The sequence below is a fragment of the Euphorbia lathyris genome, chromosome 2, assembly GCF_963576675.1.
Source record: "Euphorbia lathyris chromosome 2, ddEupLath1.1, whole genome shotgun sequence".
Lineage (NCBI taxonomy): Eukaryota > Viridiplantae > Streptophyta > Magnoliopsida > Malpighiales > Euphorbiaceae > Euphorbia > Euphorbia lathyris.
The window spans coordinates 6,475,675-6,502,463 of record NC_088911.1 but is presented as its reverse complement, the minus strand read 5'-3'; the positions used below and the strand labels follow the sequence as shown (position 1 = coordinate 6,502,463).

Here is a 26,789-nt window from a genome sequence, read left to right as displayed (position 1 = left end):
AAATAATAAAAATAAAATAATAAAATAAAATAATAATCATAATAATAATAATAATAATAACAATAAAGATAATGATGAATAAGCTCATCTAGCTTGCCTTTGGCTCCAAGTTGGCTTGGAGCCAAAAATAAATGAAGTTTGGGGCTCCATTTGCCTATAAATAGGATGGAGCCCAAGGCAAAATGGAGAGAAAAAAAAAACTCGAACCCCTGAAAAAATTCCCCGAGACCCGGACAAAGCAAAAACACAAAAAAATCCGACTCAAAACACTATCAATCGACTTGATTTGGCATTCCTATTACCGATTGAGAGGTAATAATCCGAGGAACTAGACCCGTTTATTTATTCATCTCTTTTTCTTGTTTAGATCTATTTATTTATTTGTTTTTGCACTTTTATTGTTTAGATTTGTTGAATTAATTTCATGTTTTCATTAAATAAATCTTTGGTTTTGATTTGAAACGGAAAACCTCGTTTTAAGTCCCAATACGAACCGTGACCCGATTTAAGGGTAGTTCGGGACTAAAACGTTGTAGATCTAAAATTTAAAAATATTTTTGATTAACGTTTTGAAATAAAACATCGTTTTGGGATGCTCCGTTATAGACTATGACCCGATTTGGGTAGTTCGGTGGCCAAAATGATAGATTAGATCAGATCTAAAACTTCTTAATAAATCTGGAAAATATAGGAGCTGTTTCTGTAATTCTTCCGTTTCTGTCGGTAAAGGCAGTTTAGTGACGGAATTTCCGTCGTAAAGCTGCTGGAACTTAAAAAAACCCCTTTTCAACATTTTTCTCATCTTTTTTGACATTTATTCTTGTATATGTATATGTATAATTATGCAATATGTTTTTTAAAATTATTTTTGAGGTATATAACTGTTAGCGATATTTTGCGAATATGCTAATTTCAACCTTGTCACGTGTGGTTAGGGTGCGGGCGTGCCAGAGAAATTATTTCTCAAAATATTAAAGACGGTTAAGTTTATGTAATTGCGCGTCAAAACTTGAAATCTTAAACGAAGCGATTGGCGAGGGACGCGAGGATTGAAAAAGTCTCTCTTGGGTCTCTAGCGCCGTTATAGAAACTTTGCTAGATAAATTGTTTTATTTAAGCTAATGCGGGTAAATTGAAGACGAGAAAATAAAGGAATTTAAAGTGCGAAATTGACACAAGATTTGGTGAAAAATGGTATTTTATTGATTGAATAAGTGTTTGAAACATGAAATTGGAAATGAATTACAATTGAAAAACTTCTATACTAAACATATAGCTGATTCAATTGAAATGGAATAACAAATCAAATACAAGGAATTGAAATGCAATTAAAATAAATTGGAATTCAACAACAAACTCGGAGCCACAATAGCTATCTCGGATTGATGTTGAATTTTGGCGTCGGCGTGAGGTCCTTGGAGAGCTGCAATCGGTCGGGCCCGTACAGTATGTGCTTGGTGCAATGGCAAAACGTTGGTAGGCAAATGGGGCAGATTTAGACCTTAACTTCAGGAGGTTCGTTTGGGTGTTTGAGAACGCGGAATTGGACGAGTAAATAGTGTAAATTGAACTTCAGAATGTCAGGAACAACTTTGTATAAGAGATCGAAGGCTAAAACGGACTTTAAATAGACGTAATTGAGGATTGAAAATGACTGGACGAATCTGGAAAAATCTGGGCAGAATAGCTAAAAGAATTTGGTGTGCAAAGATCAGCGTGTAACTATAGCTTCTGGGCACGGAATTGGGAAATTAAAAAGGCTAGATTGAGATTCAAAACGTCAGGAACAATTTTGTCGAAGGGATCGAAGGCAAAAAATAACGTTAAATGGACGGAATCTGGCTTTGAAAACGATTGGACGAATCTGGAAAATTAATTTGGAAATAAAACTCTAATTGGAAATTGAGCAGAGTAACAGCTTTAGAAATGCTAAATTGAATTGAAAAAACTTGAAAAGAGGCTATTGGAACTTGAATTAGAGCTAAAGAAAGCTTAAAAGAGAATCGAAGCTAAGAAAAAACAAAGAACGAAAAAGAAAAACTTGAAGAACTTGAAGAACTTGAAGAACTAGAAGCTAAGAACTTGAAAACTAAGAACTAGAAAAGAGAGAGCATTGAAAGGGACCTTTAGGAAGGGGATTGCGTTTGTGTTGAGTGTGAAAAATAAGGAAGGGGAGGGGTCTATTTATAGTTTTTTAGAGTGGCATTTTGATAAATAATGAGTGGTATTTTGGTAAATAATGAGTGGTATTTTGGTAAATAATGAGTGGTATTTTGGTAAATAATCACCAACTAACTTAACCAAACCCACCTAACTCTAATTAACTAACTTAACCTCCTCAAACTGCCGTTAACTGCTTCTGGACGAGACGACACGCCCCGCGTATACTCTGCTACGCCCTGCGTGTTGGCGGACATTAGGCCTAGTGCGTTTCATTGATGGTTTTCACGCATGGCGTCTCTGGTGTCGCGTCCCGCGTGAAGGATTATGCCCCGCGTCTTGTAGATACGCCCCGCGTCTTCAAGCCTCTGATCCTGGCATGCTCCGTGAATGCGTCTTACGACGGCGTATTGGCAAATACGTCCCGCGTGAGAAATTACGTCCCGCGTAAGGTGAAGGGCGCGCTGCGTGTTTGCGTTTTGACGTTGATTTCTCCGAACGCCTTGTTTACGCGCTGCGTATTGAGGACACGCCCCGCGTGGTGCCGGATTTTCCCACGGGTTGAAGCTTAGCTTATAGGTGTATTATTTCTAGAAAATATAAACTATATCCTAAAAATATAACCTAAGCATTTATATACATAAAAATAATTATTTTATTTTTCTGGGCTAACAATTGACCCCCTCTTTTGTGCATAAATGAATTAGTGATAATAAAATTTATGTACAAAAGAATTTTTATTAAATATTTTTCTTTTCAAAGATAATAGATAAAAGAATCCTGCAGGATTTTAGAATTTTGAATTCCTTAGAACTCTCTATCTTAAACCATCTACAACTCTTCTTTTTCTTTTTTTTTGCTATCTTTGTTTCTGTCATTTTCTTTTCTCCAAGCTCAAGGACACTCAGAATCAAGCCCTCAGTCTCTCAAGCATGGGTATGCAATCTATATTTTTTTTCTTTTTGATTTTTTTTTGCTTTTTTATTAGAAAATAGATTGAATTGGAATAAAGACATAAGAATTTTAGAATTGTTACATGGAGATGGAATTGTATTGCTGAAATTTGCATCTGTCTGTCACAGCTGCGAACTCGTATTCTGACACCATTCGCGCTGATTCTCGCCTAGGCATAACCCTTGGCTTGCAGGAGGTAATTTTCATAATTTCATGATCATGTATTTGAAGGTAGCATCCTTAGGTTTTGACTGATTGTGTCTGCACTTTGTTTTCAGGACAGTGTCCTTACCATCAGCCCTGTTGCTATGAATAGCTCACCTTTGCCCCCTTATCCCATGAGTAGCGTTATCGAATTGGCCCTCCATAGGGAGACCTATCAATTCCCTGTGAATAGGAAAGGTCTGGTATTCCCTCGTTGCTACACTGGGTGGAATGACCTTGTAGATCGCTTAGAACTGAGGTATGCAAGTGTTTGGGATCAGGTTGGCATTAGGAATTTCGTTCGTTTAACTCGTCATGAAATTACTCCTTATGTGAATGTGCTTGAAGGAGTTTTGAATTATTGGTCACCGTCATGCAACTCATTGATTCTCCCGCTGGGTCCGATGTCTATCACTTTACGTGATGTGGTTGCTTTGACGGGGTTGCCTATCATTGGAGAGGAAGTCCCAAGTTGTGTAGATACCCATGCATTCCCTGGAGTGCAAGCCATCTTATCTAAAGAGGCTGGGACGTATGCCAAGATAATTAAGAAGAAATTGGATAAGGCGGAGTTGGATGATGAGGATCATGTGCATTTCCTGTGGATGATGCTTAGCAATTACATCTTTGAGCCGTTGGGTCTTAGGCCTACCGCTGAAATATTGATTATTGCTAAGGCTTTGGCTTCAGGCCATCGTTTAGCTCTTGGCACCATGTTGCTAGCTTCAACCTTTCACCGTCTGGCTCTTACGGTTGAGGGTAGACCATTTGTAAAACGTCGGGGTGGCTTGTGGTTATTACAACTGTGGGTCTTCATCTACTTCCCTCATTTGGCTACCGTTTCATCAGTGGGGGTTTCCGATCATCTTGGTGTAGACCTTTGCTACAGCTCTTCGAGTTTGGCTGTTGGTGTGGTCGTGAGATTTCTTCGTACTTTAGTGCCATCCCCTCACAATGAGCTGTTTCTCTTTTGGAATAAGAGTAATTCATGTCTACCATCCTGGGCACTTTCTTACTTGTCTGCTACCCCCCATGAAGGTACTGAGTGGTGGATGACGGTGTGTGTAACACGTCGGTTACACCATGGGGTGAACCGAACTAGAACCTCAAGGTCATCGAATCCTGGTCTGACTTTGTATGCGCCTTGCCTTTGGGCACGTCAATTAGGCTTTTTTCAATCTATTCCAGGGTCACTCCCATTTCCTACCTCCTCTCAGCGATATGGAGCTAGTGATGAAGATATAGCCGCTGCGGTTTTGTACGCTGGATATGATCAGGGACCACTTTTGCTTGGGTCGGATCGACCTTCATTTTATGCTTGGTGGGATACCGTTTTTCAGCAGTGTGTTCCACCCGTTGGTAAGCTCTTTTTATTTTGTTTGTATATTTTATATACATATACATTTATTCATTTTTTTTTTTAGATTCGAGTGGTAGCTCGGGGAAGGATAACAATCTGACTCTTCTGGTTCCGAATGCTCTTGAGACAAACGAAAAAGGCAAAGGCAAAGCAATCATGTTGGATGGGGAAGGGCCGGTACCTACCGCAGCAGACCCTTCGGTGAGACCAGGAGAGAGAGTTGATTCTGACGAAGACCTGTACTTTGGTTTTGAGGATGGAGCGCTGGATCAACTGGATCAATTAGGGGCACGTTGGAACGTGACTTCCTCGATTAGAACCCTATCTCTTGATGATAGCTCAGCTGAGGTGGACATAACTCCATTGCAACTTCCAGCACGAACACATCTTCCTTCTGCCTCTTCTTTAAACCGATTGATTGCTGCACCATTGTCTCAGGTTTGTATGATTTGTGAATTATGTTTGGGATGCTTGAGTCATATTGATTGATTGAAATGTCCTTTGTGAAAATGATAGGAATCAGCTCTAGTGCGCCCTCCATTAGTTCCTGTTGGCCTTAAGGCTGATAATCCTTTTGCTGGTTTGGATTTTTCGTTTCTAAAAGGACCGTCTAACACCGTAGCTGAGTCATCCCTGCCTATCGACGATTCTTTGAGTGATGCTCGTGCCAATCTCAGTAAGCTTGTCGCCTCTCCTCTTGACTCTTGGACTCCGACCCGTGTTGAAAGGGCTATGATTGATTTTGACCTCATGATGGGTGTGTGTGCTCATCCCTTCAAAACTGAGCCGTTAAAATCCGCCAAGAACCACGTATTATTTTGCTATCAGTCCTATGTCACTGAGAAAAACGTGGCAGCAGGTCTCGCAGCTCGAGTTAGATCGAATATGGCAGAGTTAGAGGCCTACAGCAAGAAGTTTAATGCTTTGGTTGATGCTGAAGAAGCGGATCGGTAACGGTTAGTCAAAATTTCAGCTGTAGAGGAGCGGCTTGCGGTATTGGAGAAGGAGGTGGATGAGGCTCGAGCATTTAAGGAGGATATGGTTAGAGCTAGCTCCGGGTTTAGGGCTTGTTTCCCGCGGATGGAGGAAGAGCTGGGACGTGAGAAAGATTGATTGGCCAATCATTACGATGAAATGTTGGCATGGCACCGGCAGAGTGAGCAACACAAAGAGGCTGCCTCCAAACTTTGCGAATCTTGTGCGAAATACCCGAAACCTGACTTTTGTTTGTTTCCGTGAGGCATGTTCATGGGTTGCCCGTACTTTCCCTCTTTGTTTTGATTCTTTCATTTATTTGTGTAGAACGAATGGGCATTGTTTTGTGAGTTGATTGCCATTTGAACATTTGCTAAGTCCTCTATATATTCTTTTTGGTTATGGCATATTTATTCTTTTATTGATGACCCTTTATAGTACTTGAAAAGACAATATACAAATGACTAGAAAAATTGTAAATGCCCAGAAAAAGAGTACTTACGCCCCGCGTATACCTGGTCACGCCCCGCGTATTTGTGTTCCTGACCCTGAAGCGTATAGTCGTCGATGACTACGCATGGCGTCTTTGGTGTTACGCCCCGCGTAGTCAAGCCTCTGGAGCGTATCTTCTATGTATGTCTTGGTACACGTCCTGCGTATTGGGTGAAGCGTCCTGCGTGTTTGGCATACGCTCCGCGTAATAGAATACACGCCTCGCGTGTTCGTGTTCCTGGGGTCTGTCTTTTACACACGTCTAGTACACGCCCCGCGTATGAGAATATACGCTCCGCGTGTTCATGCTCCTGGAGCGTTTCTTTTTGTGCATGATTGGTTTACGCCGCGCGTGAAGTAAGGATGCCCCGCGTATTTGTGTTCCTGATCCCGAGGCGTCTTGTTGATGCGTTTCACGCGTGGTGTCTTTGGAATTACGCTTTGCGCAGAGAGGTACGCCCCGCGTATTCACGAATACGCCCTGCGTGTTGGTGCTTCTGAACCTGAAATGCTTTATCGGTGTATTTCACGCGTGGCGTGTTTGGTGTCACGCCCCGCGTAGTCGAGCCTCTTCTATGTCTCGCGGACTGGTTGCTACATCAATTGCGTCCCACATATTTTGGAAATATTTCTTCAAGTATTTACCGTTGATGTATCTCCTGTGTGGTTCCCCACCCAGGCTCTTTAACCAATACGCGTTCCCGGGAAGCACTTTGTGGATTTGAAATGGTCCTTCCCAGTTAGGCGACCACTTTCCAAACTCACGGTCTTTCGTCCCAATTGGTAGGATTAACTTCCACACTAGTTCGCCTTCTCTGAAGCTTTTCTTTTTGACTTTCCTGTTGTACACGTCTTCCACTTTCTTCTTTTGGATCATCATACAATCGAGCGCTTTCTGCCTTTCGTAGTCCAAATCTTCTAGTTCCATGGTCATGGCTTGTACGTAATTGTCCGACTCTAAGTCATTCTGACGCATTACTCGTAATGAAGGCACGATGACTTCTAATGGTATTACTGCATCATGACCAAATGTTAGAAAAAATGGACTAACTCCGGTCGCTCGTGTCTTAGACGTTCGCATGGCCCACAGTGTTCTTGAGAGAACTTTGTGCCATTATCTAGGATTGTCTTCTAGCATCTTTTCCAAGATTTGGATCAAGATCTTGTTGGACGCCTCCGCTTGACCATTCGCTTGTGCATAAAATGGGGTAGAGTGAATCAACTTAATCCCGTACTCTTCAACGAACTCGTTCATATCTTTTCCTGTGAACATGGTCCCCTGATCCGTGGTGATGGATTATGGGATTCCGAATCTATGAATCAAGTTCTCTTTGATGAACCGTATCACTTGAAACAATGGCCCTTTGATGAAGCTGGGAATATTTTCCCTATTAGATCAATAGCCCACCCTCTAAATGGCCATGACTTTACTACTGAGTGTAATTCTTCTGCCGGGACTCGTTGGATTTGGCCATACAGTTGACACTTCTTGCAACCCTTCGCATATGTGATGCAATCGCGCAGGATCGTTGGCCAGAAGTGTCCATGGCGATTGATAAGCCATCGCATTCTCCTTCCGGATTGGTGAGCTCCACATATGCCTTCATGGACTTGCTTCATGACTTCCATTGCTTTTGGGAAGCCGAGACATTTGAGTAGCATTCCGTCGTAGCTCTTGCGGTATAAATCACCTGCCATCAACATGTAATTTCGAGATTGAATGCTCAATGAATATTTTACTTTTTTGGATGGGTGATTGAGGTAGTCGGTAAAGGGTTTCCTCCAATCCTGGGCTAAGTTGATGTCGATGTCGAACGATTCAAACTGGACACCTCTATCTGCCACAGATGGATGACCTTGTCTTCTAATGATGACGACCTTGTACGCCGTTTCTTTGGAGATCTTCATTCCAGAAGCGATTTGGGCTAACTCGTCAGCTTCCCAATTGTCATTTCTTGGAATATGCTCCAAACTAACCTCATCAAACATTTCCAGAAGTTGAATTGCAAACGCGAAATAAGGTAGCAAGGATAAACTTGAGCATTTATATTCTCCTGTTAGGTGTCGTATGACCAACTGTGAATCGCCGAAAATCTCGACCTCTTTCGCTCCTAGGTCTCTCAAGATCTCTAAGCCGATGATTAGAGCTTCATATTCAGCCTGGTTGTTTGTGCACTCAAAATCCAAGTTTACCGCTAATATTGTCTTAGTTCCGGATGGGGCTGTGATGATTACTCCTGCTCCGTTGGAACTGTCTGTGCTTGAACCATCGAACTTCAACTGCCATGGTTCTTTGTGCGTCAGATAAATTGGAAGTTCTGCTTCCTCGGGATATTGAAAGTTGATTGGGTGGTCGGCCACAAAATCTGCGATTGCTTTTCCTTTTATCGAAGATTGCGGGAGATACACCAAAGTGAACTCGGCCAATGCTAGTGACCATTTTCCTATTCTTCCTGAGAGGATAGGCTGGTTTAGCATGTATTTGACCAAGTCGGTGCTAGCGATCACGTAAACTCTTGCTTTGAGTAAATAATGCCTCAACTTTGTGCAAGCGAAGTAAAGGGCCAAACATGTCTTCTCGACTGGGCTGTATCTTGTCTCCGCCGATAGCAAGGTTCGACTTAGATAGTAGATGGCTTGTTCATGACGGTTTGCGTTGTCTTGGGCGAGCAAGCATCCAATTGACTCGTCGGTCGCTGATATATAGAGCTTGAGTGGAGTATCCTCCCTTGGTGGCATCAACACAGGTGGATTACTCAAGTAGGTTTTGATCTCTTCGAATGCCGTTTGATGCTTGTCGTCCCACTTGAAGCTTTCTTCGTCTTTGAGTCTTAACAGATCTGAGAATGCTCTGGACTTTCCAGCCAAGTTTGATATGAATCGTCTCAAGTAGTTTACTTGGCCCAAGAACCGTTGCAACTCCTTCTTGTTCTTCGGAGGTTGAGCTTCTTTGATTGCTTTCGCCTTATTGTCGTCAATCTCGATCCCTCTTTGGTGGACCAAGAATCTGAGAAAGTCCCTGCTTTGACCCCGAAAGCGCACTTCAGAGGGTTGAGTTTTAAATTGTACTTACGCATCCGCTCGAAACTCTTCCTCAAATGGCCGACGTGTTCTGCCTCTCGCTTGGATTTGATAATGATGTCGTCCACGTATACCTCCATAGAGGTGCCGAGTAAATCGTGAAATATGGCATTCATTGCTCTTTGGTATGTGGCGCCGGCATTCTTTAAACCGAACGGCATGACGACCCATTCGAACGTGCCGATCGACCCTGGGCATCGAAATGCAGTTTTTGCAATGTCTTCTTCGGCGATGGGGATTTGGTTATACCCCGCATAGCAATCGCAAAGAGATATTAATTCATTTTTGGACACAGCGTCTACTAGCATATCGGCGATAGGCATCACATAGATGTCTTTTGGCGTAGCTAGATTTAGATCGTGGAAATCTACGCATACGCGTAATTTACCGTTCTTTTTTACTACGGGCACGACGTTCGATAGCCACTCCGCGTATTTTGCCGGTCTGATGAACTTGGCTTTGAACAACTTTTCTATTTCTTCCTTCACATTGCCTTCAACCTCTTTGCTCATCCTTCTTGTTGGTTGCTTGAAGGGTTTGAACTCCGGTTTGATTGGCAACCTATGTTCCACCACGTCTTTGCTTAATCCGGGCATTTCATCGTAATTCCACGCGAAACAATCTTTGAACTCTCGTAGCAAAACGATGATAGCTTCCTTTAACGTTGGGCGTAGCAGGTTGCTGATAAATGTAACCCGTGGTTTCTCTTCTGTCCCTAGGTTCACTTCGTCCAGAGGATCGACTGCCATGGAACCTTCATCTTCTAACTTCGGGTTCGCCCTTTTCAGATCTTGTAACTGGATTTCTTCTCCTTGAGGATCTAGTTCTGCTACTCCTTTGGGTACTTTGATTTCTGAGACCTTCATGTCGTTCTCCTGGTATAGTTTCTCCGCTAGTTGTTGTGCATTCAGTTTTGATATAGCGGCTGAAGCCACCGCTTCTTTTCCGAATGTTGTCTTGATCATGGAATTTCTTCAATTATTGGTTCATCACGGAATGGCCTTCGGTAGGGCATGATTGCCGTTGGCCTTAGGATGTTCTTGATTTCTTCGCCACATGATTGCTCTTTGTACTTGGATCCTACTCGGATTGGGCCTACAGATTCCTCGTATAGTCTCGCCTCGACCACATCTGAGTAGGTTTCGAATGGTTTCTCGTTTGCCCGGATGACTTCCACCTTGTCACCCTTCCAAAACAGAAGAAGTTGGTGCAAAGACGACGGGATGCATGAGTTAGAGTGAATCCAATCTCTCCTAATAGTGCCTGATAACTCGCGGTTGAATTTACCACGAAGAAAGCGGCCATGGCGGTATGAGAGCCAACAGTGAGTTCCAATGGTAGGATGCCGTATGTCTTTGCAATTTCTCCCGTGAAGGCTGAAACTGACACCTCTGATGAGATTATATCTTCCTCTGATTTCCCTAAGGCTAAGACCATCTTCATTGGCATGATGTTAACGGCTGATCCATTATCGATGAGCACCCTAGAAATTGGTTTGCCATCTACATGAGCCTTGATGTATAGAGGTTTGATATGGCGAGTCATCCTCGGAGTGGGTTTGTCAAAGTAAATCCTCTTCATGCCCTCTTCACCTGATTCCTTTGGTGTTGCGTCTTCTTGTTCCTTGTACTTAGGCTTGGGGATTTCCTTCTTAATGTCGTCGCTTCTAAAGTCTGAAGGTAAGATTAAAGAGGTAGCTGCACAATCTACCCGTATGATGAAATCTCCAACCCGGATCTGGAGGTTCTTCTCTTGGTTTTTTCCTCCTCTTTTTGCATCGTTGGAGTTGACGCTGGATGACTCCTTTTGACTATTTCTTTTTTCTGCCTCTCTTTTCCTTAATCTTCTCTTTGCATTCCTAGAGAGAGGCCTTGGGAATTTCTTGTGGCAATTTAATTGCCATTGATTTAGGGGTGACGTGCTTGAGGGTGTCACGAAACGTGGCCGTTGTTGTTGCACGTCTCTTTTCTTTGCGTTTCGCGACTGATTTGAGCTGTCCTCCGACTTAGATGGCGTCGCTTTTGGTACCCATATTTGTCGAATTTTCACGTCGCCTTGTTGCTTTCCTTTGCCCCCCCACACTAGTGAAGTGGAATTGACCATGTTGGCTATTGGGAATGGGTCCTCGTCGATTAGCATGCTTTCCTTCTTTTTCGGGAATTGGAGTATCCCGCGGTTAATCCTATCCTGCACGGCATTTCTAAAACCAAAACATGCTTGAGTGTTGTGGCTCCAGTTGTCATGATACTTACAGTAGTCTCGTCCGCGTATTTCCTCTTTGGATGGGATCACATGTCTAGGAGGCAACGTGATGAATTGTTCCTTTAGCAGGTAGTCGAAGATCTCTTCTGTCTTCGAGACGTCAAACGTATATTGGGTGGTTGGGATCCTCTTCACTACTTCCGGTGCTTTGGGATTTTTTAACAACACGGGACATGTTCGAGATCCGGTGTTCGTTAAGTCGGCGATGGCTACCTCATGCGTTTGTACCTCCCCTTGGTAGCTTCCCACAGAGTTCTTCTTGCGTCGATGATCTTCCCTCATCAACTCCTCGTACTCGGAAACCTTGGCCACCAACTCGTAGTAATCGCGGAAATCTATCCCCTGAAACTTCTTCCGGTTTTCGAATTCCAACCCACGTTGGGCAATCTTCACGAACTCGACCTCGGGGATGTTGATTCGACATCGATGTCGCATCTTTTTGAATCGGTTGATGAAATTTTCAACCGGTTCTCCATGCCGTTGCGTCATTCGGGACAGCTCCGCAACACAGACCTCGGGCTCTGTCCGATAAAACTGGTTGTGGAACAGTCTTTCCATTTGCTCCCACCCAAGAATGGATCCGGATGGTAAGGTGGTGTACCAAGAGAAAGCTGGTCCCGTTAGTGAACCTGGGAATAACCGCAAGCGTAACATGTCGAAGTTCGTGTCCATGCTTAAACCACTGCACTGAAAGGTGAAGCGTGCCACATGCTCCATGGTGGATTGCCCTTCTTCCCCTGAAAATAAAGTGAAATCAGGCACTCTAAAATTGTGGGGAAACGGGTATAACTGATCATAGTGTCGTGGATAGGGTTTCTGGAATTCAGGTCGGTGTACTTCCCTCACGGCTGGCCCATAGATCTCTTGGATGATGTTTCTTATGCGTTGGGCCTCTCCCAAGTTGTTGGCGGTGGTGGGCTCCATGCGTGTGTTCGTCGTCCGTTGTGGGTGAAAGTTGGCTTGTCTCGCATTGCCCCCCACATTACGAGCATAGCTTTCCTCGTAATGTTCGGCATGGTTGCTAGGTCCTGTATGAGACCTAAATTGTTGTTGAGGTGGCGGGACTTGAGTAGGTTCTGGGCTGATCCTGTCACCGCGCTCATTGAACCTGAGATTCTCTTCTCGAGCTGGTGGCGGGGTATACCTTTCCCCAGCCCCTGATGTCAGTGTTTTCTTCCCGCAATCTCCCGGTCCTTGAGATGTCGACCTTTGTGTGAACAACTCGGCGCACTTTTCCGGGATTTTACTGATCTCTCCGGTTAAATCAACGATCCTTTCCTCGAGAGCCGATCCCTTATTGGAATTGTTTGCCACCTCGTTGTTGGCTTGCATTGCCTTGCATATGTCCTCATGACTTTCCTTCATGGATTGTGAAAACCCGCGTAGGAATTGGTCGATTTGGTTTTCTAATTTCGTAAAAAAAGGTGTTAGGTCGAATGAGGGTGAGCCTTGAGGTGGTTGTTGGTTTGCACCTCCGCTATTGTTCATGGTCTCAGCCGCACTGCCTTCGGGCATACCAGGTTCATTGCTCTGGTCCCGGTTCTGATTTTGACTCTCTTCGGAGTCCGATGAGATGGGATCTTTCCCCGTGTTCTTTCTAGGAGGCATTCTTCGTGAATACTTATAGGTAAAAATGATGAAATCAAGTTAGTAAACTAATATTGAACAAAGAAAGAACAGGAAAATAAATGAAATAAAAGCAAAGCATAAAGGATAAGTGGAAAATAAATAAATAAATAAAATAAATGTGAATCGGGTTATAAGAAAAATGTATTGAAATTTTTGGCGAAAGCCTAAAACAAAGTCTCACTGGGCGTGCCAAAAATTGTTAGCTTTAGCTAATAAATTTTGGTAAAGTGGAAGTGGGATAATGAAAAATAAATGTGATATAAAAAAAATTACGGAAGAAAATAGGCACAAAAACGGGTTCTAAATTTTTGGCAAAACTTAAAAACAGGTCCCACTGGGCGTGCCAAAAATTGTTAGCGTGAGCTAATAAATTTTGGTAAAGTGGAAGTGGGATAATGAGTGTGGAAAAATTGTGTGTGATGGGTATTGAAATTTTTGGCAAAGCCTAAGAAAAAAGGCCCCACTTTACCATACCAAATTGTTAGCGATATTTTGCGAATATGCTAATTTCAACCTTGTCACGTGTGGTTAGGGTGCGGGCGTGCCAGAGAAATTATTTCTCAAAATATTAAAGACGGTTAAGTTTATGTAATTGCGCGCCAAAACTTGAAATCTTAAACGAAGCGATTGGCGAGGGACGTAAGGATTGAAAAAGTCCCTCTTGGGTCTCTAGCGCCATTATAGAAACTTTGCTAGATAAATTGTTTTATTTAAGCTAATGCGGGTAAATTGAAGACGAGAAAATAAAGGAATTTAAAGTGCGAAATTGACACAAGATTTGGTGAAAAATGGTATTTTATTGATTGAATAAGTGTTTGAAACATGAAATTGGAAATGAATTACAATTGAAAAACTTCTATACTAAACATATAGCTGATTCAATTGAAATGGAATAACAAATCAAATACAAGGAATTGAAATGCAATTAAAATAAATTGGAATTCAACAACAAACTCGGAGCCACAATAGCTATCTCGGATTGATGTTGAATTTTGGCATCGGCGTGAGGTCCTTGGAGAGCTGCAATCGGTCGGGCCCGTACAGTATGTGCTTGGTGCAATGGCAAAACGTTGGTAGGCAAATGGGGCAGATTTAGACCTTAACTTCAGGAGGTTCGTTTGGGTGTTTGAGAACGCGGAATTGGACGAGTAAATAGTGTAAATTGAACTTCAGAATGTCAGGAACAACTTTGTATAAGAGATCGAAGGCTAAAACGGACTTTAAATAGACGTAATTGAGGATTGAAAATGACTGGACGAATCTGGAAAAATCTGGGCAGAATAGCTAAAAGAATTTGGTGTGCAAAGATCAGCATGTAACTATAGCTTCTGGGCACGGAATTGGGAAATTAAAAAGGCTAGATTGAGATTCAAAACGTCAGGAACAATTTTTTCGAAGGGATCGAAGGCAAAAAATAACGTTAAATGGACGGAATCTGGCTTTGAAAACGATTGGACGAATCTGGAAAATTAATTTGGAAATAAAACTCTAATTGGAAATTGAGCAGAGTAACAGCTTTAGAAATGCTAAATTGAATTGAAAAAACTTGAAAAGAGGCTATTGGAACTTGAATTAGAGCTAAAGAAAGCTTAAAAGAGAATCGAAGCTAAGAAAAAACGAAGAACGAAAAAGAAAAACTTGAAGAACTTGAAGAACTAGAAGCTAAGAACTTGAAAACTAAGAACTAGAAAAGAGAGAGCATTGAAAGGGACCTTTAGGAAGGGGATTGCGTTTGTGTTGAGTGTGAAAAATAAGGAAGGGGAGGGGGTTTATTTATAGTTTTTTAGAGTGGCATTTTGGTAAATAATGAGTGGTATTTTGGTAAATAATGAGTGGTATTTTGGTAAATAATCACCAACTAACTTAACCAAACCCACCTAACTCTAATTAACTAACTTAACCTCCTCAAACTGCCGTTAACTGCTTCTGGACGAGACGACACGCCCCGCGTATACTCTGCTACGCCCTGCGTGTTGGCGGACATTAGGCCTAGTGCGTTTCATTAATGGTTTTCACGCATGGCGTCTCTGGTGTCGCGTCCCGCGTGAAGGATTACGCCCCGCGTCTTGTAGATACGCCCCGCGTCTTCAAGCCTCTGATCCTGGCATGCTCCGCGAATGCGTCTTACGCACGGCGTATTGGCAAATACGTCCCGCGTGAGAAATTACGCCCCGCGTAAGGTGAAGGGCGCGCTGCGTGTTTGCGTTTTGACGTTGATTTCTCCGGACGCCTTGTTTACGCGCTGCGTATTGAGGACACGCCCCGCGTGGTGCCGGATTTTTCCACGGGTTGAAGCTTAGCTTATAGGTGTATTATTTCTAGAAAATATAAACTATATCCTAAAAATATAACCTAAGCATTTATATACATAAAAATAATTATTTTATTTTTCTGGGCTAACAATAACTAATAATTACTTATTATGTATTTATTTATTTTGTACATTTGGGTATCCTTTTCATTAATTTGATTTTGCAAAACTATATGTATATATTTTCTTTTAACTCATTTAAACTATATTGGGTATTATTTTAGAGGGTTATTTACTTGGGCATTTTGGGGTAATTAATTAGTAGACGTTTTGGGGATAATTAGATGTTATTTTGATGTTTAATGTATATTTGGGGAGGGTTATTTTCTATATATTTATTATAATAGTTATTTTGGGATATAAGGTTTATTTTCTTATTCTTAATGAACTTTGTTCATTGCTTTACATGTTTTTAATTAGGATAAAAGTGTATTATACTTAGTATTTTTCATTATCATTATTATACATATATTTAGTATCTTTTACTTATTTTTTTAATCTATAGATATATCCTTATTTTTAGATAAAAATGTATATATATATATATATGTATATATGTATATTCACTTCACTTTTTGACCTTTATATGTATATATTTCAAATTTGTTTTATTTGGTGAATTTTGAGGATTTAAATGGTTCATTCTTGTAAATATATTCAAGTAAAGGTTAATTGAGTGAAAAGGGGGAAATAAAAGACAAAAAGAGATTTCAAGTTGTTTGTCTAAATTAAAAGTTTTTCTAGATATTCCTAAAGTGTAAATAACTTTTTTTGTCATTTTTAAACCGTTTCCAAAACATCACGTGTTGAAACCTTAATCCGTTCCAACGACGGATTAAGCGAACATTGTAAATTGTTTCGTTGTAAATAATGAGGTTTTGAATTGCTTTCCTAACTAAATGGTTTTGTACAAAATAAATTGACTTGTATGCTTAATCACGTTTTTAGACTAAAACTGTTTGCTCAACGTTTTCAAATGCTCAAGTCGTTCCAACGGCGATTCGAGTAATCATCATTAACAGGGCTTTGAAACGTACCTAAATCGTTCCAACGACGATTAAGGTACGAACCATGTAAATAAACTCGTTTTTGGGAGTGAGATTAGCATAGATGTAATATAGTCTAAAACATAAAATCACACTGTGAATAAATCAATTCTTTCTTCTCTCCCTCTCTCTCCTATATACTTTAAATTTATGCAAAATGGGTGATTCTTTACTAAAATGGCTTTCAAATAACATGCTCAAAACGGTTTTCAAAGCGAGAAAGAAAAGATTTCAAATGAATTTTAAACTTAAAGAAATATGCGATTAGTCCGTTATCGCCTAACACGCTGAGTAGGAGGCCGGTGGTTCATAATCGGGCGATGTCGGGGTGCCTAGTAGCATTTCTCCGGAAAGGAGCTAGCCTTCTCGGCTCGTACCTAAGTTTCCCGAACCCTCACCGGTCTCCCGCAAGGGATCGGTGTTCATTTTCCCATTCGTGGGTGGCGACTCTTCCATATCTCCGAGCTCCGGTCCTGCCGAGCAGCTTGATTCCACGATTGGTTGCTTTCGGCGCCAATCACCGCTTACGTCGTCATGAGGTGTCCACCCCCCGGTCCGCCCGGGCGAGGCCGTTCGGCACCTTGTCTAACACCGGTAAAAATGACCGATCAACCCAAAGTCAACGTGCCAACTCATCAATTTTTACTTTATTTATTTATAAAATGGGACCCACATATAATGCAATTACAAAAATATCATCTTTCTAAATAAAAAAACAATATGTCTCCATCTTTTAATTTCGGGTAAATTTCATTAATGGTGTACAACCTTTGACCCATTTCACACTTTGGTATACAACCTTCAATTTGTCTCACTAATATGTACGACCTTATAGGTAACCTCCCACTATGGTGTATAGCAGGTAAAAATGACCGGTCAACGTCCGGTCAACGCGCCATGTCAGTATTTTTTAACTTTTTAAAAAATTGAATTGTGGGACCACCAATTAAAATTACTTTTATACCCATTTCTTTTCCCTTAATTAAAAACCTACTTTCTTCCTCTTTCAAGATCTATCTCTTGCACTCTCTCTCTAACTCCTATTTCTCTCTCATCTATTTCGACTCATTCCTCTTCTCTCTCTTCCATTCTCTCTCTAGTCTATTCTGCCATAACCAATAAATTTGTAACATACAAAAATCACAAAATTGTATTCTCACTAACTCAATTCATATTGAAACCTTTTTCTTTTGTAATTTTGACAGAATAAAAGAGAGAGAAAAAAGAGTTAGAGAGAGAAAGTTTTATTTCATTAGATCAAGATCGCTGGCTTATTTCATTTTAATCATTGTTTAACACCTCCACCAAGCACCACCACAAGTGGTTTTGTCCCGTCAGTCCCGGTGTTATCACCGTTGACGTTGGTGGCTCCAGCGAGTTCCAGTCGGTGCAGGAGTTCCAGTCGGTCCAGGCTGCTGTTGATTCTATCCCTGAAAATAATACAAAAAACGTGCTCCTCCTAACAGTTGCTGGATATTACATGTAATGCTTCAATTTAGGTTAGGATTGAATTATGCATATCATAAAAACAACAATTGAATTTATTGATATCAGTTCCAAAATTTTATCCTATCACCATTCAATAATTAAATTAATCCTAAACTTCTTAATTAAAATTTGAAAATGGTCCATGAGATCCATTGAATTGTAAATATGTTGGATATAAGTAAAAGTAATGATAGGCAAGGAACAATGGTGGTGCCGACGACGTACATGACGTTTGAAGGAGTAGGAATGGACTTGACTTTTACATGGAATGGATATTACAGCATATGTTTTAAAGCATATTTTTATATTAATTCATTTGTTTTATTTTTATAAATGCATAAGCACAGTAATAAATTCATCATGGTTAACAAACATCATTTCTATTTTTGACAGAGAAATAAGGAAGAGAGAAAAGGGGTTAGAGAGAGAAAGGAAAGGGGAAGGAGGAAGAAGAGGGTATATAAGTAATTTTATTTAGGTGGTCAAATTTTTGACTTTTGACCGGTCAAAATGCTGATGTGGCTCGTTGACTTCGCATTGATCGGTCATTTTTACCTGCTATACACCGAAGTGGGAGGTTACCTATAAGTTCGTACATATTAATGAGACAAATTGAAGGTTGTACACCAAAGTGTGAAATGAGGTAAAGTTGTACACCATTGGTGAAATTTACCCTTTAATTTCTCTATCCATCTTTCATTTTTTTTCCTGCAAATCCTTCTTCCTTCTCCATTTCCTTCTCTCTCTACCTTATTTCTTCATTTAATGCTCTTCTTCATTTCCTTATACTGACTTTCGAATAATCTCTTTGGAAGGAAGCTCCAGTGTGGTCTTGCCCAACCTTCATCTTTGCATAAATCAACATCCCCATTGACAATCAGCTTCTTATATATGCTCTACTCAGTAATCAGTACTTACCTAAAAGAGCCGAACCCTATACTAACAGATTTTGTAAATTATATATCAAGCCTAGTCAATAGAACTATTAAATTCACACCTCTATATACTCCAATCAATTTGATTTATAAAATTGCTCCTGGAAATTTTGAATTAGGTTTGGTTTATGGGTGATGGACTCTTGGATTTGTTTTTTATTTAGAAAATTAAAAGTAGACAATACTGGCAATTTAATAAACATATAAACATGTGGTATGCATTATAAGACAATAAACAACAAAGGAGAAAGAAAAGAAGTGCGTTGAAAATGATAATACCAAAACCGCCGCTGTCGGTTCGCTTAGCTTGAACAATATTGGAAGAGATGAATTCAGAGGTTTCGCGTGCTTATTTAAAAAACAGTGCTAGTCATGGAAGAACAGGGGGGCGATGATTGTGTTAATTTTCCAGAGTTTAAACAAATGATGGCTGCTAAGAATGGCAAAAATTGAAATCGGGATCGGTATTTTACCTCTTTCAATTTTAACTTGGATAAGTTTTTAAATTGTGATTTGATTGTAGATCTTTTAGATTTGGGATTTAGCAAAATTAAATCAAAAAATAAGGTAGAGAGAGGGGTTAGAGAGAGAAGGAAATGGAGAAGCAAATGAGCATTTGGTGGAAAAAATATGAAAGATGGGGGAAATTAAAAGATGGAGACATATTGTTTTTTTATTTAGAAAAAAGGTATTTTTGTAATTACATTATATGTGGGTCCCATTTTATAAATGAAGGGTTAATACATTATTTGCCCTCTGAACTTGTCCAAAAAGGTTGGATGGCCTCCTGAACTTTAACAGGGTTTAAGTAGCCCCTGAACTTACAAATAGTGTAACCAACTGCTCCCTCCATCCTATGTGGCAGTGCACGTACATATCAGGAAAAGAGAAGCGCGTGAACAGCCAAAAGAAGAGGATTTCCTCCTATTTTATACCGTTTGACAATGGTAAAATCCATGATTCTTTTGAATCTTTCTTCAAAGTAACGGACTTCGTTCTTCGATTTTCAATCAAGATGGTAATTTTTTCTTTTTCGTTTCTTATTTTATTCAGCTGATGGTTTAGTTCTTCTGGCGATCCTCATTTTTGTTCAATTATATTTTAATCTGGTGGAAATATTAGGTTTGATCTGGTTTCCTCAATATTAGGTTTTATGAATTTGGTTTTATGAATTTTTAGTTTTTGTAAAGTAGGTTATTTGTTCATCCTTCTTATTGAAGGAATTGGTTCTTCTTATTTTTTCCCCCTTCTTTGATTTTGGTTTCTGAATTTACTTTTGTTAGATTGATTATGGAGGTGATGGTATACCCAATTGTTATTGTGGTCAAATTACAACTTTAATGGCTTCATGGAAAACACCAAATCCAGGAAGAAAGTTATTTGGTTGCAGAAAATATGATGTAAATAGCAATTATAATTAGAAAACTCTGATTTGATTTTTGTTAATTTGATTAATTAAATAGAAGGTATGTAATGCAGGGGAATGAAAAATGTGGTATGATCCTCCTTTGAATGATCATTATAGGCAAGTTATGTGGGGGTTGCTGGTGAAGAAAAATATAAGAGAAAATTCAATTCAAGAAGACATTGTGCATGAAGTTGGCTTTGGAATGCAGCAATGCAAGAGAGCTAATTGGAAGAAATTCTTAGCATTTTCATTTTAAGTGTAACATGTGGTACTTTAATTTGGCTGGTGTAATTAGGAGACATGTAATTTGGTTAAGTGTGTTTGCTGTAATTTGGTTAGGTGTATTTGCTGTAATTTGACAATACGTATTTGCTGTATATTTAAGGTATAAATTGCTGTGTATTTTTACCTTAATTTGTCTACAATATTGCTATTACAAATTATACCAGCATTGTTGGCACATATTAATATACCTGTATTATAAATTCACACGAATAACTTGTAATATAAATTCAACAGAAATGGATTAAACACAAAATGATAATTTGTTCATTACAAAATCATTCCCAAAATAACGAATTACAAACTTCAAGTTAACAGTCTTGTGTCCAAAAAAGTACACAATTTATAAGTTTAGCTACTACTTATTAAACCACCTAACAACTGTAGGTTGTGAGTTTGTTTTATCAGTTGAATGAGTTGCTGGTCTTCTTTCACTAACTTCGGGTTGACTGGAAGTAACACGTTGTCTGTTTGCTAATTCTTGCTGCAATTGTTGTGGAGTCATAGATTTCTTTCCAAAAAACTTAAGCTTTTGTGGCTGGAATCCATTATCTCCTGTTACATCAGCAGAATTTTTGATGTTCCTTGCACCAGTTGTAACAACTCTTCCACCCAGTGTACCAGACTATTAAAACACATCAAACAGTGAACGGTGTTAAAACTGGTCTCTGATGTGTATTAAATGCATTACTATGGATAGAAATAACCATATTTGCAACCTCTTCCAGGGTTGCCCTATTTTCTTCCACATCAGCCTGGTGGGACCCATCTATATAATCCACATAGACATCAACACTCTCCCCATTATTTACACCATCTAACATATCCATAACCACCCCATCATGTATTATCTCAATAAATTCTCTTGTACCTCTATGTTGGTAGTATAAAGGGCCACATACAACATATTTAAACACCCCACGTACTGTCCAAAGAAGGTCTAACCTGCTGATTTTATCCATGTCTATAATTTTTTCCACTTCCTGAATACCCCCAACGTATTTTTTTGACCCTCCTTCATCCTTTAATTTCCCTCCATGATGCCATTTAATATGGACTGACATTTCACCACTAGTTTGACTGAAAATAAAACAATTTGAGCAAAACAACTTGGTCAATAACTATAGAATTGAATAAAGAAAAGCAATCCAACAAATCACAGCTTTTTTAGTCTTTTAACAATGAAAATAACTGCATATTTAGACAGGAATGGAGGAATCCACAAAAAAAAAAAAACAAAATGGCTACAACAAAAGCAATTAAATATGACTACATAAGACTTTTTCAACAGCAAAAAAAATGATAAACAAATGAAAGAGAATCTCAAGACAAAAATTAACCCCAAATGCTCAACATTATGCCAAAGAACAAAAATACCCTTACTTTCCATGTATAATATCCATTTTACACATTCAGTAAAAGATTCAGTCAAATGCCTATATAAACTCAATGAAATAAGCCATAAGAAGAAAACACCTAACCTCAAGCAACCAAGATGATAATGGAATATGCTTACTTTAATGGAAACAACTAACCTCAACGCCAGGATAAATCACTTCATTGAATCGCCTTTCAACTATGGAGGAATGTAAATCTCAGTTGACTGTTCATGGAAATTAGGGAGAAAGATTTGTGATGAAAAGGAAGAACTTTGTGTTTATGGAAATTAGGGATTGCAAATGTGTGATCAAAACGATTTGTGATGATGGAAATTTGGGAAACTGATGTTGAAGATTAGGGATTTTTGACTGTTCAGTTTTCTGTCACGTTTTGAGAGGGAAACGTAAGAGAATCATTTTTCTTCTGATTAAAATGACATGGCACTCATTAATCCTATGTGGCGACAGCTCTCACTCTATTTTGAAAAGTCAATGGCGCGTGGGTCCCAGTTCCCATCTATATTCTGGAATTGAGAATTGAGGGAGCAGTTGGTTACACTATTTGCAAGTTCAGGGGCTACTTAAACCCTGTTAAAGTTCAGGGGGCCATCCAAGCTTTTTGGACAAGTTCAGGGAGCAAATAATGTATTAAGCCATGAAGGCTTAATACATTATTTGCCCCCTGTGAATAAAGTAAAAATTAATGAGTTGGCACGTTGACTTTGGGTTGACCGGTCATTTTTACCGGCCATACACCATAGTGGGAGGTCACCCATAAGTTCGTACATATTAGTGAGACAAATTGAAGGTTGTACACCAAAGTGTGAAATGAGGTAAAAGTTGTACATCATTCATGAAATTTACCCGCTAATTGGCACTTGGGATGACCATGATTATGGCTTAAATGATGCTGGAAAAGAATTTGAAGGGAAACTCACCAACCAGAGGCTTCTTCTAGATTTCTTGGATGAACCTCAAGACAGTCCTCGGTGAGATATACTCTTCAACAACTCATTTTTTCCTTTATCTTTTTAATTCAGAAGATTTACAGAATTACATATGATCAGATCTATCTGATTGACATATTGTTTAATTCTCATTTGTATTGAGTAAAAGTCAAATAAAGAAAGTGGTGTATTGCTCTGCTGGCCAACTTAATCGTTGGGATTTAAATATTGTAGGTGGAAACAGGAAGGTGTATATACTTCTTATACTTTTGGCCCTGTGAACAGACAAATTAAGGTATAAAAGAGTTAACGTGCTATTCTTTTTCATGTAGTGAGTGGTCTCTATGAGGGTCATTGGCATAACATTATTGGCGTGGCTTATTTTTATGTAGAGGAACCTTCTGCGCCTACTGAACTTTGGTGATTAAAATTTATGTAGATTATTCTCTTGGATACGAGATACCACAGGGATCCATTGCATAGTGATGGAACTATATTGGGGGTTTCTCAATGGACATGGCTAGAAAAAGAGTTGAATGGACCCAAAACAGCCATTACAATAATTGGATCTTCTATTCAGGTAATATTCAAATTGTCATCTACCTCTAATAACGTTTATGAATGAGTGATTGTATTGTATACACAAGCACTAGTTATATTCCAGCAGTTTCTAATAATGTAGAATCCTTGCCTTTCCATTCATTGATAATGTGATATATATACACAAGATATATGTGTGAACATGATAATTACAAATCAATTATATTCCTAAATTACAGCAGAAATATCCATATCTAATACACCCCCGTAGTCGAAACGGGAGGTGGTCGAACGTTGAGACTAGAGCGGAAGTCGTCGAAAAGAATTTGTGGTAGACCTTTGGTGAAAATATCTGCAATTTGATGACGAGAAGGAACATGAAGTACCCTAACCTCTCCTTTAGCAACCTTTTCTCGAACAAAATGTATATCCATCTCAATATGCTTGGTACGTTGGTGTTGTACAGGATTACCAGTGAGGTAAACTGCACTCACATTGTCACAATATACCAAGGTGGATTTACTAATAGGGCAATGAAGTTCAAGAAGAAGATTTCTAATCCAGCAAGTTTCAGATACGACATTAGCAACACCACGATACTCTGCTTCAGCACTAGAACGAGATAAAGTGGGTTGCCGCTTAGCAGACCAAGACAGAAGATTGTCACCAAGGAAAACACAATATCCTGAAGTAGAACGTCGAGTGTCAGGACATCCCCCCCAATCTGCATCTGTATAGGAGACCAAGGAATCTAGTGAAGAGGTTGTGAATGTAAGTCCGAACTCCAGGGTTCCTTTAACATATCGAAGAATCCGCTTGATAGCTGCCATATGAGACGTTTTGGGATCGTGCATGAATAAACAGACTTGCTGAACAGCATAACTGATGTCTGGGCGAGTGAGAGTCAAATACTGTAATGCACCAGCTAAACTTCGATACTCAGATGGATCATGATAAGCAGAACCAGATGAAGCACTCAGTTTTTGCTTAGTGTCAACAGGTGTTGTACAGGAATTTGCTGAAGAAAGACCGGCTTTAGAAATGATCTCAGTAGCATACTTCTTTTGAGACAGAAAAAGAGAGCCGGCGCTCCGAGTGACAGATATCCCTAAAAAATAACTCAATGGGCCAAGATCTTTCATAGCAAATTCGGAACTCAATTTGTTGATAATTGACTCTCGTAGAGCAGTGGAAGAAGTAGCTAGAACGATGTCATCCACATATAAGAGTAGATATGCCATCTCTGCTCCCCGACGAAAGACAAACAGTGAATGATCAGATTTACTGTGAGAAAAACCCATGGTAGATAAGAAAGAGGCAAACCGTTGGTACCACGCCCGTGGTGCCTGTTTGAGACCATAAAGAGACTTTTGAAGAAGGCATACATGATCTGGATAGTTGGGATCCCGAAATCCCAGTGGTTGATGCATATAAACAGTCTCATGAAGAAAAGCATTTTTTACATCCAGCTGATGTAGTGGCCAACCTTTAGAAAGTGCAATACTTAATACAGCTCGAATTGTTGCTGGCTTAACAACTGGACTGAAAGTATCACCACAGTCTACCCCAACAAGTTGATTCGCCCCATTTCCAACAAGTCTTGCTTTGTATCTTTCAAAAGATCCATCTGCATTAAATTTGTGCCTGAGAATCCACCAACTACGAAGAACATTAGCATTAGAAGGACGGGGTACGAGGACCCACGTCTTATTTTCAATAAGAGCCTTATATTCTTCAGTCATGGCTTGTTTCCAATTAGGGTCTTGTAAAGCAAGTGAGGGATTAGAAGGAATAGGAGAAATAGTGGTGGTGTGTAAGTTGAGCTTTCTTTGGGGTTTGAAAATTCCAAGTTTAGCTCGGGTTGTCATAGGGTGAGTCGGTTGGGTTGGGTTGGCGTGTATAGGATCGGGAGAAGGCGGGGAAGTGGGCTGTTGTGGGGAGGTGAGCTGTTGTGGGGAATTTGTGTTTGGGCCGTGTTGAATTGGAGAAGGAAAGGGACTGTCGAGAGGAGAAGGGGGAAGTGCTGGGCTGTTTTGGGAAGATGGGTTGGGACTGTTGGGCCGTGGTGAAACTGGGCTTTGGTTAGGAGTGGACGCATTAGTGGGGAAGGGAATAATGGGTTGGGTTGTTTGTGTAGGTGAGTTGGAAATAGAAGAAATGGGAGGGGAGGCCGAGACATGTTGAGTGGAAAATGGAAATTTGCTTTCATTGAAAATAACGTGACGAGATATAATTATTTTCCGCGCGGAGATGTCGTAACACTTATAGCCTCGATGATTGGATGGATATCCAAGAAACACACATGGAGAGGACCTAGGTTGAAGTTTATTTCTAGAGGAAGAAGGGACAAGTGGGTAACAAAGACAACCGAAAGTGCGTAAGTGAGTATAAGAAGGAGTACGATTGTAGAGAATTTGAGTCGGTGAAAGAAGACTAAGATTTTTGTGAGGGAGAATATTTAAAAGATAGGTCGCATGAGCAAGAGCATGAGGCCAGAAAGAATGAGAGCAAGAAGCATGTGTTAGAAGAGTGCGAATTATATTATTGATTGTTCGAATCGTTCGTTCAGATTTACCGTTTTGGGAGGAAGTATGTGGACATGAAAAACGGAATTGCATACCATTATTGTTAAAAAAATCATGAAAATGACTATTGTTATACTCACCACCATTATCACACTGAAAAGTTTTGATATCTTTTTCAAATTGAGTACGTACGTAATTTCGGAATGTGAGGAACACAGAAAAAACTTGAGATTTATTTGCTAAGGGAAAAGTCCACAGAAAATTAGAATAATCATCTAGGAAAAGAACATAATATCTATAGCCACTAGAACTTAGAACAGGAGATGTCCATATATCACTATGAATAATATCAAACGGTATTGATGACATATTTTTAGAAGCATAAAAAGGCAATTTAATATGTTTCCCAAGCACACAAGAATTGCAAATAGAAAAATCAACATTTTTAGGACAAGAAATAAAATTATTAGTTCGAAGATTGTCTAAAATTTGAGGACCAGGATGGCCCAATCTATTGTGCCAAACTGAAGGAGATAAAACAGAAGCATTTAAAGCATAAGAAGACTCTGAAGAGGAGGATGTGACTGGATATAAATCACCGGTGCTATTACATCTCATAATAGGGATCCCCGTGCGCAAGTCCTTCACAGAGAAACCAACAGGATCAAATTCAACGGACACATTATTATCAATAGCAAATTTCCGCACAGATATAAGGTTTTTGATTAATCTAGGGGCATGTAAAACATTGTTCAATTCTAGGGTTTTGTTGTTTGTTTTTAAGGATGCATTACCAAGACCGATAACAGGA

General features: G+C 39.8%; 1 pseudogene; it reads left to right on the top strand.

Annotated features, from left to right (window-relative positions):
* The window catches only part of LOC136216635 (uncharacterized), a 45,033-nt pseudogene that overhangs the window by 15,236 nt on the left and 3,008 nt on the right, over positions 1 to 26,789 (top strand).